This window comes from Gossypium hirsutum, chromosome A01 (genome assembly GCF_007990345.1).
Source record: "Gossypium hirsutum isolate 1008001.06 chromosome A01, Gossypium_hirsutum_v2.1, whole genome shotgun sequence".
Lineage (NCBI taxonomy): Eukaryota > Viridiplantae > Streptophyta > Magnoliopsida > Malvales > Malvaceae > Gossypium > Gossypium hirsutum.
In genome coordinates, this window is record NC_053424.1 from 45,834,513 (window position 1) to 45,848,165 (window position 13,653).

Genomic DNA, 13,653 nt, shown 5'->3' on the forward strand with positions numbered 1-13,653 from the left:
TTAGAGTTTCAAAGCAACTAAGATAGATTGTTGATATTTGATGAACTATCAGGTGAGTATAAAAGTGACATTGTATGAGATATTGTATGTGGCAGTTACCTAACTCCATTGTTCAGGATTGAGCTTGGTAAGTAAATGATTCATGAGATTAATATCATCAGTGAAATAAAGCAGAAAATGAAGGTAACTCAATAAAGTTATGAACAGTTTCAGCCTATTATGACGTATAGTGAAAGACAAACCATAATTTCAGTTGTGAGATTAAAGATATTGAAATCCAAAACTAAGTGTGAATTTGAAATGTAATATGTGAAACTAATTCTTAATCTACTTTCCGGTAAGATTTTTGGGGACGAAAATCCTAAGGGGAGGAGTTGTAACAGCCCCGTTTAGACCCTAGCCGAAATAGTGGTTTCAGGACTACAAATCTGAGTCAAAAATATTTTAATATTATTTTCTGCGCTTAAAGGATATGAATTGATATGTGTGAAATTTTCGTATGAAAATTTCATCGTTTGAGTGCTGATTTGTGAAAAAGGACTTAATCCCGTAAATTGAAAAAGTGGTTTGCTATTTGTTGAAGTGTTACATTGATATTGTTTTTATAAAGTGGAGTGCTTAATATGTAATTTGACCTTTGGAAGTATGCATGGTCAAAAATGGACAACCATTATTAAGTTAGTATATTATTTCATTAAGGGTAAAAAGGTAAAATGTGAATTAATGATATTATAATAAAACCAAAGCCAAAAATGTGTTCATTATTTCTTCATCCTTGCCGAAATAAGAAGAAAGAAAAGGGTCATGGCCATTTAGGGTTTCAGCAATATGGAAGCTTAATTTGGGTATATGTTTTGCTCGATTTTTGATAATTTCTACGTTTTTGTGATCGTTGCTTTGTATTTTATCAAGCCCATGCCCTAATTTCTGATTTTGTTGATGATTCTGAGTTATTCCATTGTTGATAATGTGAGCTTTATGAAGTTTGATGGTGGTAAATGAAAGATATGTGTTAGATTACTAAGTTTTGTCTTTGAATTTTTGATGAATTTGAGTAATTTGGACTAAATTGTAAAAAGGAGATTTTGAGGGACTAAAATGTGAAATAAATGAAATATATGAGCTTATATGAAGTGTAGGAATATTCAGCCAAGCATTGATTCAATTGAATTATGCATATTTTGTGTTTTGTAAAATAAGGACTAAATTGTGAAAAATGTAGAATGTTAGTGGCTAAAGTGCAATTGACCTTTTATGTGTTTTTGGATGAATTTGAGTAAATATGTGATTAAATAAGATGAATTTGTATTGAATTAGATCAAGAAATGAGAAAATCGGATTTGGATCGGGGAAAGTAAAAAATTATCGAATAGTCATTTCGATCCGTTCGTGTTAGTACGAGGTAAGTTCATAAGTAAATAAATGTTGTTAAATTGAAATATATGTGCATTATATATGCTGAATTGAGCTGTAAATATATATATGTGATCCGAATTGAATTGAGCTTTGGAGAATTTGTTCTGATTGTGGATTGTTCGAATATGTGAAATTGATAAAGTTTCGATAACGCGACAACGTCGGAAAAGCCCCGTACAAACTATGGGAATAGTTAGGATTCATATGTCATGACATAGGATTCTGATATGTGTTATCGTGTAAGACCACGTCTGGGATGTTGGCATCGATTTGTGATTTAGGTGTAAGACCATGTCTGGGACATTGGCATCGTATACGATTTCGTGTAAGACCCTGTCTGGGACAGCGGCATTGATAATTGATTAAATGTAAGACCACATCTGGGACGTTGGCATTGTACGAGCTTATGTGCTATATGAGTATCCTTATTGATTTCGAACGGTTCAACGGGCATTCTGAGAAATAAATGAGTTAATGAATGTGCATTCGAATCAGGTATGTTGTGATGTATATAAAATTCTGATATGAAAGTGAGTGTAATTATGATCAGTTGATATATGATATATGTGAAAATGAGATGTGGATACTAGTAAGTGAATTAAGATCTAATGAAATATATGAGAAATGTGGAATTGTAATTGTATATTGCCATATACGATTTAGGTACATGTGATTTGAATATGAAATTTTGATATGAAAAGTCAGTATGATTCAAATGATGATATGTGAAATTTATGATAACGAACAATGTGTTATATATGCTCATTAGATGAAATTGTGGTCCTATGTTTCGAACAGGAGAAGTATGAAAAATGGAGCATGTTTTATATGTTCATCAATAAAAAAGTCTAATGATGTTACCTAATGTGTTGATATTGGATTATATAAGAAATGTGATTGAATATGTGTTTGAAGTTAAATAAATTGGTTTATTCAAGTTGAATTATATACATGATCTTGTGATTTGCTTATGGCTTACTAAGCTCTTGAAGCTTATTCTGTGTGTTTTTCCTATGTTCATAGATTTTCGGAGTTCTACTCGGGTAGGAAGTCGATGGAGACGCCATCACACTATCTGGTTATCATTTCGGTAAATAATGTTTTGAGTTTTGGTTATGTGGCATGTATAGGCTAGAAGTATGTGAATATGTTTTGAGATGTAAATATCTGTTTTTCCAAGTGATATGGCTTGATAATGGATGTGATTATGGTTTGATTTTGTTATGGTTTACGTGATGAGAAAATGGTATGTTTTGATGCACATGAATGACTAAATGAAATGGTCAATTTGGTATGTGCTTAATTGTTAAATTTGGTTTAAGTTTGGCATGAAGATGGATAAGGAATTGAGATGTTGGTGATGTATGATTGAATGAATTTGACTTATGATTTTAATATGTTTTGGTATAAATATTGAGCATGAAATAGATTGACGATTACGTGATTTGAATGGTGTTTGTTTTGAGATTGAAATTGGCTGAAAATGTGGTATATTGGTGTTTGGTTTTATGCTTGTAGGTATGACCCAAAATGGGTGGAAAATTGGTTTTTCAAATGGCCTATTTTTGTCCACACGGCCAGAGACACGGGAGTATATCTCAGCCGTGTGCGACACATGGTCATGTAGCACGGCCGTGTGTCCCTGGGGTACCCTACGATTTTAAGTTAGTCTCAAGCACGACCAAGGCACACGGGTGTGTCTTGTGGCCGTGTGAATAAGTTAGTATGTGTGCCCTGATTTGACACGGCCTAGACACACGAGTGTGTCTAATGCCGTATGAGGCACATAGCCTGTTCACACAGGCATGTGACCTCTGTAATTTTTAAAATTTGTTAAGATTCTGAGAAATTTTTGTATGTGTTTAGTTTAGTCCCGACCTCTTCCTAAAGCATGTTTAAGGTCTCGTTGACCTATGTAAGGGACTTAATGTTGATGTATGACTATAATATTAATATGCATGACTTTTGATTGTGAAATGATTTTGAAATGTTCCGTTTGTCTGGTAACGCTTTTAACCTTAGTCCAGCAACGGATACGAGTTAGGGGTGTTACAGCAAGGTATAGTAAAACTCCTTGGATCCTTTAGTTTTGGTGGCAATTTGTTTCTCAGTGTTGCTGTGCATCCTTCAGTGAGAGGAACAATTTTGAACTCCCCTAACTTTCTCTTTTTTGATAAGATATCTTTCATGAATTTCACATAGTTAGACATTTGCTCCAATGCTTCCACCAATAGTATGTTGATATGTAATTGCTTTAGGACATCCAAGAATTTCTTGAATTAAAAATCTTGCTTAGATTTTTGGAAACGTTGAGGAAAATGTGGCTGTGGCTTTCCTTCCATTTGTTGAGGTTGTTTGGCGGTGGCATTTTTATTGGCAATACAAGATGAATCTGCTTTAACATTTTTCTGGTTACGCTTTTCCTTTGTAGCTTGCTGCACTACTGGTTCTGAATTCTTCTTTTTTGTGAAATCTAAACTACAGTCTTCAATAGTTGTGCCATTAACAACTCTTGATAATTGTGTACCACTTCTGAGCGTAATGGCTTTACACTGTTCCTTTCCTTGATATCATGAATTTTTGGTATCACTCGGCAGTGCTGCTTGCGGTCTTGAGCTTAATACTTTGCAATTTGCCCTACATAATTCTCTAAAGTTCTTAAAGATGCAGCTTGACTTTGAATGATAACATCATTCTTAGCCATGTATTCCTTCAATAAATCTTCCATTGATGAAGAACTCAAAGCTGAATTTTGCTTAACATTTTGTCGTGGGGATAAGTTGGTTGTATCCAAGTGGTACACCCGCAACATTTTGTCGAATAACATTGCTAGAATTTCCCACCCCTGGATTACTCCAACTGAACTTGGGATGTTGCTTCCACCCCAAATTATATGTGTTTGAATATGGGAAGTTGTTGCTACGATTAAAGTTTCCCATATAATAAACTGAGGCTGGATTTGATGGGCATTCGTAAAAAAAAATGATCTTGTCTACGGTAAAAACATGCTAACTTGGCTGCTTTGATTTCCTACACTGTAGCTAGTCTTTTCAGTGTTTTAATCATATTTGTTAAATATGATACCTGAGTTGTTAGGGAAGTAATCGCATCAAGTTACATTACTATAGAAACTCTTCTGCCAGTCCCTACTCTGGTAGTGGGGTGTTGATAATTGTTTTTTGCTATCCTCTCCAGAATTTCGTATGCCTCATTATATGATTTATTGAGTAAATTCCCATTGGAAGATGTGTCAACCACAATCCTTGTATGCGCATTCAATCCTTTGTAAAACATTTCCATTTGTGTCTAATGTTGAAAACCATGCATCGGGCATTTTCTAATTAACTCCTTGAATTGCTCCCATGCTTCATATAATGTTTCGTCCTTAGATTGCTGAAAGGATGTAATATCATTCCTTATTTTGACATTCATGTTCAGAGGATTATATCTCAGCAGAAACATCTGACAAAGTTCATTCCAGGATGCCATCGTACCTGATGGCAATACATTTAACCATGCTTTGGCACAATTTCACAATGAATAAGGGAATAACTTCAATTTCAAGGCATCATCAAGAACACCCTACTGCTTGGATGAATCACAAACTTCCAAAAATAGTCTTAAGTGCAACCATGGATCCTTAGTAGGCAATCCACTAAACTGCCCTACAGTTTGTAACATTTAAAACATCACCAGCTTTAACTCAAAATGTTAAGCTTGAATATGCGGCTTGACAATTCCTGGATTTAGATAATCTAAGATCAACACTACATGTTCTCTGATGGGTCTATTTCTGTCATCTATTATTTGAGGAATATTAGCATCCCTTCCTTCCTGATGTAATGGCTCTTCTCTAAACTAATCATTTCTAATTCTTTCCATTACTTGTAATTCTTTTCTCCTTCTTCTTAAGGTTCTCTCAATTTCTGGATCAAAATAATACTCTTCAATTACTGAAATATCTCTACTCATGCACCAACAAAAAATCCTAAAAAACAAAAAAAAAATTAAAACAACTTATGAAGCTAAAGTAATAAAATTAAAGAGCTAATAACACCAAAAATTTCACCAAAATTGTCGATCTCCAGCAACGACGCCAAAAACTTGTCGCATGTGAATGTGCAAGTATACACGTCGAATAAAGTAATAAAGTGATGAGTGAGTATCGTCTCCACAGGGATAAAAATTTATTAAAATAATTGGTTATGCTATTACTATGAAATTGACTAATTAAACTGTGCAAACGAGACAGATGAAAAATTGATTAAGAAATTTAATGAATGGATTAATAAAATCAATTATGAATGAAAATATGCTAGGACAATTAAAATGCTGTGGCAAATCTCAAAGAATAAGTGGGAAAGAGCTATTGAACGATAAAGTTGGAATTACTCACGCTTTATTTTTATATCACAATAATACCATGGCAAAATCTTGACCATTCTACTACTCAAGGACTCACTACTGTAGTCTGCTTCTTTCGAAAGCCAAACTTTAAGCTATCATTTTGAGTTTTTGTATATCTGCAAAACTCAAGAATGATATCCAAATTGTTCTTCATTTCCCTGTATAAATCTCAACTTTTACGTCTAGAGTGCTGCAAATATTCTTTCTAATACTTGCCTGTATCAACTGATAATAATCCAATCTATTTAATCTTTCCAGAATTAAATCAAATCTAATAACATACCATATAGTCATCTATGTCTAGAGCTTGCATGCATGCATTTAAAATAATTACAAATCAAATGAAACAATAATCTACAAAAAATCAAACCATGGGTATTAAAGATAATAAAACTTTACCCAAATAACTCCAACCTAATGAGATTTAGCTCATGGGTTGGACATTCAAATCCAAAAAAAAAAAGAAAAAGAAAAAGAAAAAAAGAAACCATTCAACATCATTGTTTAGGTTTATGAATCACAAAGTATAAATCAGAAAATAAAGGTAGAATTGCAAGAAGGCCATTGCTACTCTAGCTTTCACTCTAATAATGAGATTTGATGCAAAACCCAAGGTAGATTTGTCTTCCCCTTCCTTGTGTTTGGAACTCTTATGCTTTGTAAGCTGCTACCCTCTCCTCTCTTTCTTTGAGATTTTTCACGAGAACTTGATGTAGAGAGACAAAAAACTATTCTTTAATTCTTCTCTCTCTCTGGATCCCCTTTTCTCTTTTCTCTTTCCTTCTTTATAGAGTAGGTCCCTCCCTCTCAGCACACACCTTTTGCTTCCTCTTTTTTAAGGTTGTGTATCTGGTACAAGTATAGTTGGCTGAGAGTGACATGGATTGAGTGCTGCGTCATCTTCCTGGAATTGCTATGGTATTCTTGTTGGCAATCTAACCAACATTTTGCCGTGGCACTATTTCACTTCTTTCATTTTCAAACTTTTTTTTTCTCTTCTCTTCTTCATTTTGCACTTGCTGCCAGCCACAACCAACACCTTTCTTCCCTAATAATAAAAGTAACAAATAATAACATTTATTGCATAATCCAAGCTTTTTTATGCAATCTTCTAAAAATATTTAAAAATTCAAACATATTTACTTAATTACAAATAATTTATTCAATCTAGAGCCTTGAAATGTAAATGTTTTCAAGAGTTATTAGTGGGTTGTGGATCAGACTTAAGGAGAAAAGTAGTAATGCAAACAGGGTAGTTGGAGTGAGTAGATGCAACGAGTGAGGTACATCTCAAACACTGATCTAGTGTTTTACATTTTGACTTAACGTTGGCTTGGCAAAGACAGAAGGGCCCTTTCAGACTTCTTAAGTGGGAAAGCCAAGGGTGTAACATCTCGTTTTCAGTAGTGCCAGAATAGTGGTTTCGGGGCCAGACATCTGACGTGAGTCTGTAAATATTATTATTTAACATTAACAAATAATATATGGTATTTAAAAAAATTTTGAATTGGCAGTTTATGCAATTTGAAAGAATAATCAAATGGTATGATCTTAAAGTCAAGTGGTCTTAAAAAATGAGGTATCAAGACCTCGTTTCTATAAACCGAGTCGTAAATATTTTTATAAATATTTAGGGAGTGTTATTAAAGTGTTATTAAAGTTTCATTAAGAAATTTTAATGTTTAGATAGTTAATTAATTGAAAAGGACTAAATTGTAAAAGTTGAAAATGTTGAATTTTATGAACTAAATGAGTCAAATAGAATTATTTAAGGGATTTAAATGGCAATTATGCCATGTTATATATTGATGGACGGTGAATGAGTGATTTTAGTTATTTAAATTAAAACTTTATAATTTAATATAATATTAATAATAAATTAAACATAAAATAAGGAAAAAAATTTACCATCTTTTTCATTCTTCTCTCCCACCGAATAAGCCACCATGGAAGGAAAATTTGAAAGCTTCAAATACTTTTAACACTCAGTCTTTTTGCATGGTAAGAAATCTAAACCCGTTTTCAATAATTTTTATGTTTTTGAGATCGTTGCCACTAGATCCAACTAACCTGTACCTTCATTCTCGAAATTATTTGTAACGCCCCAAAATTCTAAGTATTTATTTTGTATGTTTAAGTGACACAAATGCATGTTTGATTCAGTGGTTAAGTGTCCTAGGAAGTGTCTGAGAAGTCTTGGTTCACGCCTTGACTTGTGCAAAAGTTTTGTTTTAATATGAATAAACCCTTTTTCTAGTCAGTAGACTTTTAAATAAATGTGGGTATTTTATGTCAGAAATGGCCTGTTGGTCTAGGGGATAAGTGGTGTGTTGTGGTTATTTGTGGTCAGAGGTTCTAGTGTTGGTAGGCGCATTGAGGTGTTTTATTTTGCTGTTGATGTCATAAAAGAGTTGTGTTTGACTGAAACACTAAAGTGTTTGAGTGAGACTTAAATTGAGTGGTTGAGGGAGGAATGGACAGTATGGAGGATTTTTGGGAGGAAATTATGGGAGGAGGTTAAAGTGAGAGGGAATAATGGTGCCGACTTTGAATTCTAGGCACTCAGGAATTCCACTTTGAGTGTAGTAACTTTTCTCTCCATTTCGGGTTTTGCCAAATTTTTGGTTCTTTTCACTTCTTGTTTCTAAAGCTGCATATTGCTATTGATCATTTGGGTACCTTTCAGTTCTAGTTTTCTTTCGATTTTGCTCTTCCCCACCGATTTTCTTCCTTCTCTCCCTTTCCCAATCGGTTTTCCTCTTTGGCCAAATATCCCTTCTCCTCCCTCTCAAATAGTTTCTCCTTGACCGATTACTTCTTCTTCTCCTCCCTCTCAAATGGTTTCTCCTTGACCAATTGCTTCTTCTTCTCCTCTCTCTCAAACGGTTTTCTTCTCAACTGATTGCTTTTACTTCTTCTGCCCTCACTGTAACACCCCTATCCCGTAACCGTCGCTGGAATAGGTAAGGGGCATTACCGGACTTGTAACTCATGTCAGAACAGTAAAATTTTAAACTTTTTCTTGAAATAAAGATCATTCATTTAAATAAGTACTAAGCACAGCCAGAGATAAATTTAAACTTCACTAAGTAAACATTCAAAAGATGCCATTTTCGCATGGCTTATATACATTAACCAAAAATATTATTCCGCCACTAGTCTATTCTATACATGCCATAAAATGGTTCTAAACATAACAGTAACAAGCAATGGATAGTGATAGTGTGACTAGTTACTGACGATCCCCGAGCCTGTAGCTTCGCAATGAGATCTATAAAACAGAGGAAACAGAGTAAACGGAGTAAGCATTACAATGCTTAGTAAGTTTTAAGCAGTGTCAACAGATAACAATCAAATTATAACATAGTTGTTCGTATTTTTATTTCACTCTTCCTTCGGGCATACCATCCATTTTCCGAATATGCACATCTCATCATATACAATAGGCAGATAAACTTTCACATAAAAGTGAGCTCATGTGACATAGATATATCGTATGATTTCACATAACCTCTCACACTGATCCGATGTCACATAATCATAGGAATAGTCTCATAGATTGCTCTCGTATGCATCACATAACTACCTTATGATTTAGTGCAAATCAAGCTCACATATAAACTTGGAGTACATACCTATTTAACCTTTCGCATTGAATATATTTATAAGCAATTCTTATTACGAAGTCTTATAGCTTTAACCTCTACTCGGATTATCGATGAGACCTTTAGCTCAGACGAAATCTCCACACGAAGTTATCGGGTCTTACCCGGACAAAATCTCCATACGTAGTCATCGGGTCTTACCCGGACATAATCTCCACACGTAGTCATCGGGTCTTTAGAGCTCGGATATAGTACGAGCACGAAGCTTACGGACATTTCAGTGATAATATTCTCGCATAAAGCCTGCGGGGTTTTAACCCGGATATAGTACTGACACAAATGCCCTTCGGGACTTATCACATTTATACACTTTCACATCCATCACATCGGCCACTCGGCCCTGTCACATATATACACTTTCACATTCATCACATCGGCCATTAGGCCTTATCACATATATACACTTTCACATTCATCACATCGGCCATTAGGCCTTATCACATATATATACACTTTCACATTCATCACATCGGCTATTAGGCCTTATCACATATATACACTTTCACATTTATTCAAATATACTTCACATACCACATATACTATCATGTACAGACTTGGTCTTGGCCGAATCTACATCCATCACTTTCCAATGAATAATTCAATTTTACGCCATACTATCATTTCATATTAGAATACTCATAAGCTTACAATATCACGATTTAGAATTCAAGTATGGGTTTAATCACTAGCTTATGAGCAACTAAAACAAGTTTTATCCATGTTTACAACAAAATCACATATTCACTACGAGCTGTTTTCCTGAGCAATGGTCACTAAATTATTTATAACCGGAGCTACAAAACTCCAAATCACTTGACGTTAATTTTTCCTGAATATAGACTCGTATATCTTCCATCCATAAAATTTCCAGAATTTTAGGTTTGGCCAATCAATACCATATTTTTCTTAAATTTTCCCCTGTTTCACTGTTTGACTAATCTGACCACTCTTCACTACGAATAAAATTTATCATTTTACAGAATTCAAAATGTGTTGTATTTGATTTCATTTGAAACTAGACTCATTAAGGAGTCTAAGCATATAAATTTTATCTTATAACCATTTTTGTACAATTTATAATGATTGTCTAAATGCAGAACAGGGGATTTCAGAGTCATTCTGACACAGTCCCGCACAACTTTAAATATCTCTTTATAGGAAATTTCTTTGCTTACACGGTCTCTTTTATAAGAAACTAGACTAACTAAGCTTTGATTACATATTTTATTCAGCCTATAATTCCACACCAACAATTTATAGTGATTTTCTAAAATCACGTTACTGCTGCTGTCCAAAGCAAATTATTACAATTTGCTCTTAAATTTCCAAGTCCAAACACTTATGAACTTACCATTTGAGTTTAAGACATATCATGGCCACATCATATCTTATTAAATCAACTCATTATGTCCTATTATGATTGAATTTACTCAACGTTTAATCACTTAAAACTTACCTCGGAAGTGGTCGACGATTAGATGTCCACGGCCATTCGTTTACTTTCTCTTTTCCCCTATCCGACTTTGATCCTCTTTGCTCTTAAGCTTAAGTAAAACAATAGATTTGCTTAAGTACTTAACTAATATTATTCACTTAACAATCACATTTGGCAATCACATATCATTTAATCTTTGATTGACCAATTTAACACATACCAAAATCCAATCATACATCTAACCTTTATCTCAATACCAAACCGAGTTATAAGATCATACATTATACTAAGCATATTATTAAACATACCTATTCAATTTAGCTAATTTCATAGCCAATTAATCACCTTACCCCACATTACTCAATGTCGAATATTAACCCAACATCACAAGCATAATCACCATGAAACTTACCTTAATACACATTTTATCCCATTGCCGAATACATATATATATATCATCAAACAAATCAACTAGTTTAACATTCAAATTCTTTTAACCATTCCTCAATCATTTACTCAATGAACAACAATCCAAGCACATCAAAGCATAGTCGAATGTATCATTCTTCTTAAATTCAAAAATAAATGCATGGGCTAACTTCAAAATCTATTTAACAACTCAACTTTATAAACACATATTCGGCTAGGAAGAAAGATTGATAATTTAACAACCTTAGCTTAACATATAATTTGTTGTGACACATCTTTAAGCATTCTTTTATTCCATCAACTCAATAACTAAACTCATATTCGGCAATGGCCTCCAATATAGTGACCGATTCTTCTCAACTAGCACCTAGTGTACACTCATGATCATTTGTTTGATTCAAGCACCTATCCACCAAAAATTCATTCAAATTAACAAGAACAACAACCACATTCTTTGTTATCTACCATGACCGAAACCCATATTCATTCACCAAATATAAAAAATTTATCATCAATTTGACATATAAGGACATAACCAAATGTTTCTTGCAACACAAACTCAAAAATTAACACATGGGTCATGTTATGAGCACCAAAACAAACTCAACTTCACAAAAATTCCAAAAGAATCACATGATATCATACCTTAATTCCCCCCACACAAGATGGCCGAATGCCTTAGGTGTGCTTTCTTCCATTTCTTGGTTAGTTTCGGCTTGAGAGAGGTAGGAGAAGAAGATGAACATTTTTTTTTCTTTTGTTTTCTTCCTTCAATTCACGGCAATGGAGGGGGGGACATGGATGAGACAATTTTTTTTTTCATCACTCTTCCCTTTGCATTATTATTTTATTACCCATACTCCTTATTTTATTTTTCCTAACATAAATCACTAACATAACATGTTTATGACATGTTTTGCCCATAACATTTTGTCCTCCTTCCTTGTCATGGTCGGCCACTACTAAATTAAGGGGGAAATTGACATGCAAGTCCACCCTTTTATTACATGCACTAATAGATCATATAGATTAACCTATCACATTTCAAAAGTGTCACACATAAGTCCTATTAGCTGAATTCACATGCAGTCGACTAAATCGAAGCTTAAAACTTTCACACATTCATATTCACATATTTTAGACAATAAATATCATATTCAAATAATTTGGTGACTCGGTTTAGCGGTCCCGAAATCGCTTTCCGTCTAGGGTCAATTTAGGGGTGTCACACTCACTGTGCCGACTTTCCCTTTATTGCTTTCTTTTGCATTTTGGTAAGCCTAACATTCAGTTTGGGTACATGGTTGTTCTCTCTCTCTCTCTCTTTGTCTTTTTAGTCTTGCACCTAACATCTTCTTGTGCTGCCAATTTCTGATAGGGGGTAATTGTTCCATTGTTTCCTCTGTCTAAGCGTGTGCTTTCGGCTTTCATGTTGGGTGTAGGCTGATTGCTCCTTTCTCCTAATCTTGATTTTGCGTTTTCGGCAAGTTGGATATGCGTTTGACTTAAGCTATTTGTATGAGAAATAATGGTTATTATAGGTCGGTTGGAATGCAGGTAATCCCTAAGGCCTAGTAATCGGTCTCTTGCAAATGGGTTAAGTGTGTGAGCCTCAATCGATCGATCAAGGCAAGTGATAAGAAATCATGTGGATAGTGTGATAAAAAGGGGTTGGTTAATCCTATTGTTTAAGGGACTAATGGTGTATCGTGTTTGAATATAGGTTTGGAGCACTTGTGGACTATTTTCGTACTTTCGCAGCAAGGTGTGTAAACACTATCTAAACTATGAAAATCGACAAAAGCTGGAAAAAGCAAACGATGACGCTACACGGGCGTGCGCTCACTCGTGTGGTGGTCCGTGTGACTAAACATGGGCGTTTGATCAATAAGGCCGGCCATGAGTGATTTCATGGGCAGAGGTCGTCTTGGGCCATCTCGGGCCAAACTGGGTCGTGTGGGGCCCACAGGCATGTGGGCTCCACATGGGTAAACCACACAGACGTGTGGAGAATATTGGACTAGGCTATGTAATCTACACAACTAAGGCCATAACTGGGCTATGTGGGCCACACGGGCGTGAGGGCCAACATGGGCCCGTAAAATGGGCCTTGGGCCCATTTTCACTGTTGGACTGTTAAGGTTGCACGGGTTGCCCAAGACGACTTTGGGCATACTGTTGGGTCGGTAAGTTTACCTAGACCCTCTAATTGATAAAATGCCTATTTTGCCCCTATATGATGTATGACTGTATTTAGCATGCTATTATAACTGTATTGTGTACATTTATGATATTATGACA

General features: G+C 34.7%; 1 non-coding gene across 1 annotated transcript; it reads left to right on the forward strand.

The window, feature by feature from the left end:
* The first annotated feature begins 4,732 nt into the window (after positions 1 to 4,732).
* LOC121207474 (small nucleolar RNA R71) lies at positions 4,733 to 4,839 on the forward strand. The gene has a single exon (XR_005902569.1). It is a non-coding gene; the product is annotated as a small nucleolar RNA R71 (small nucleolar RNA).
* Positions 4,840 to 13,653: the final 8,814 nt, after the last annotated feature.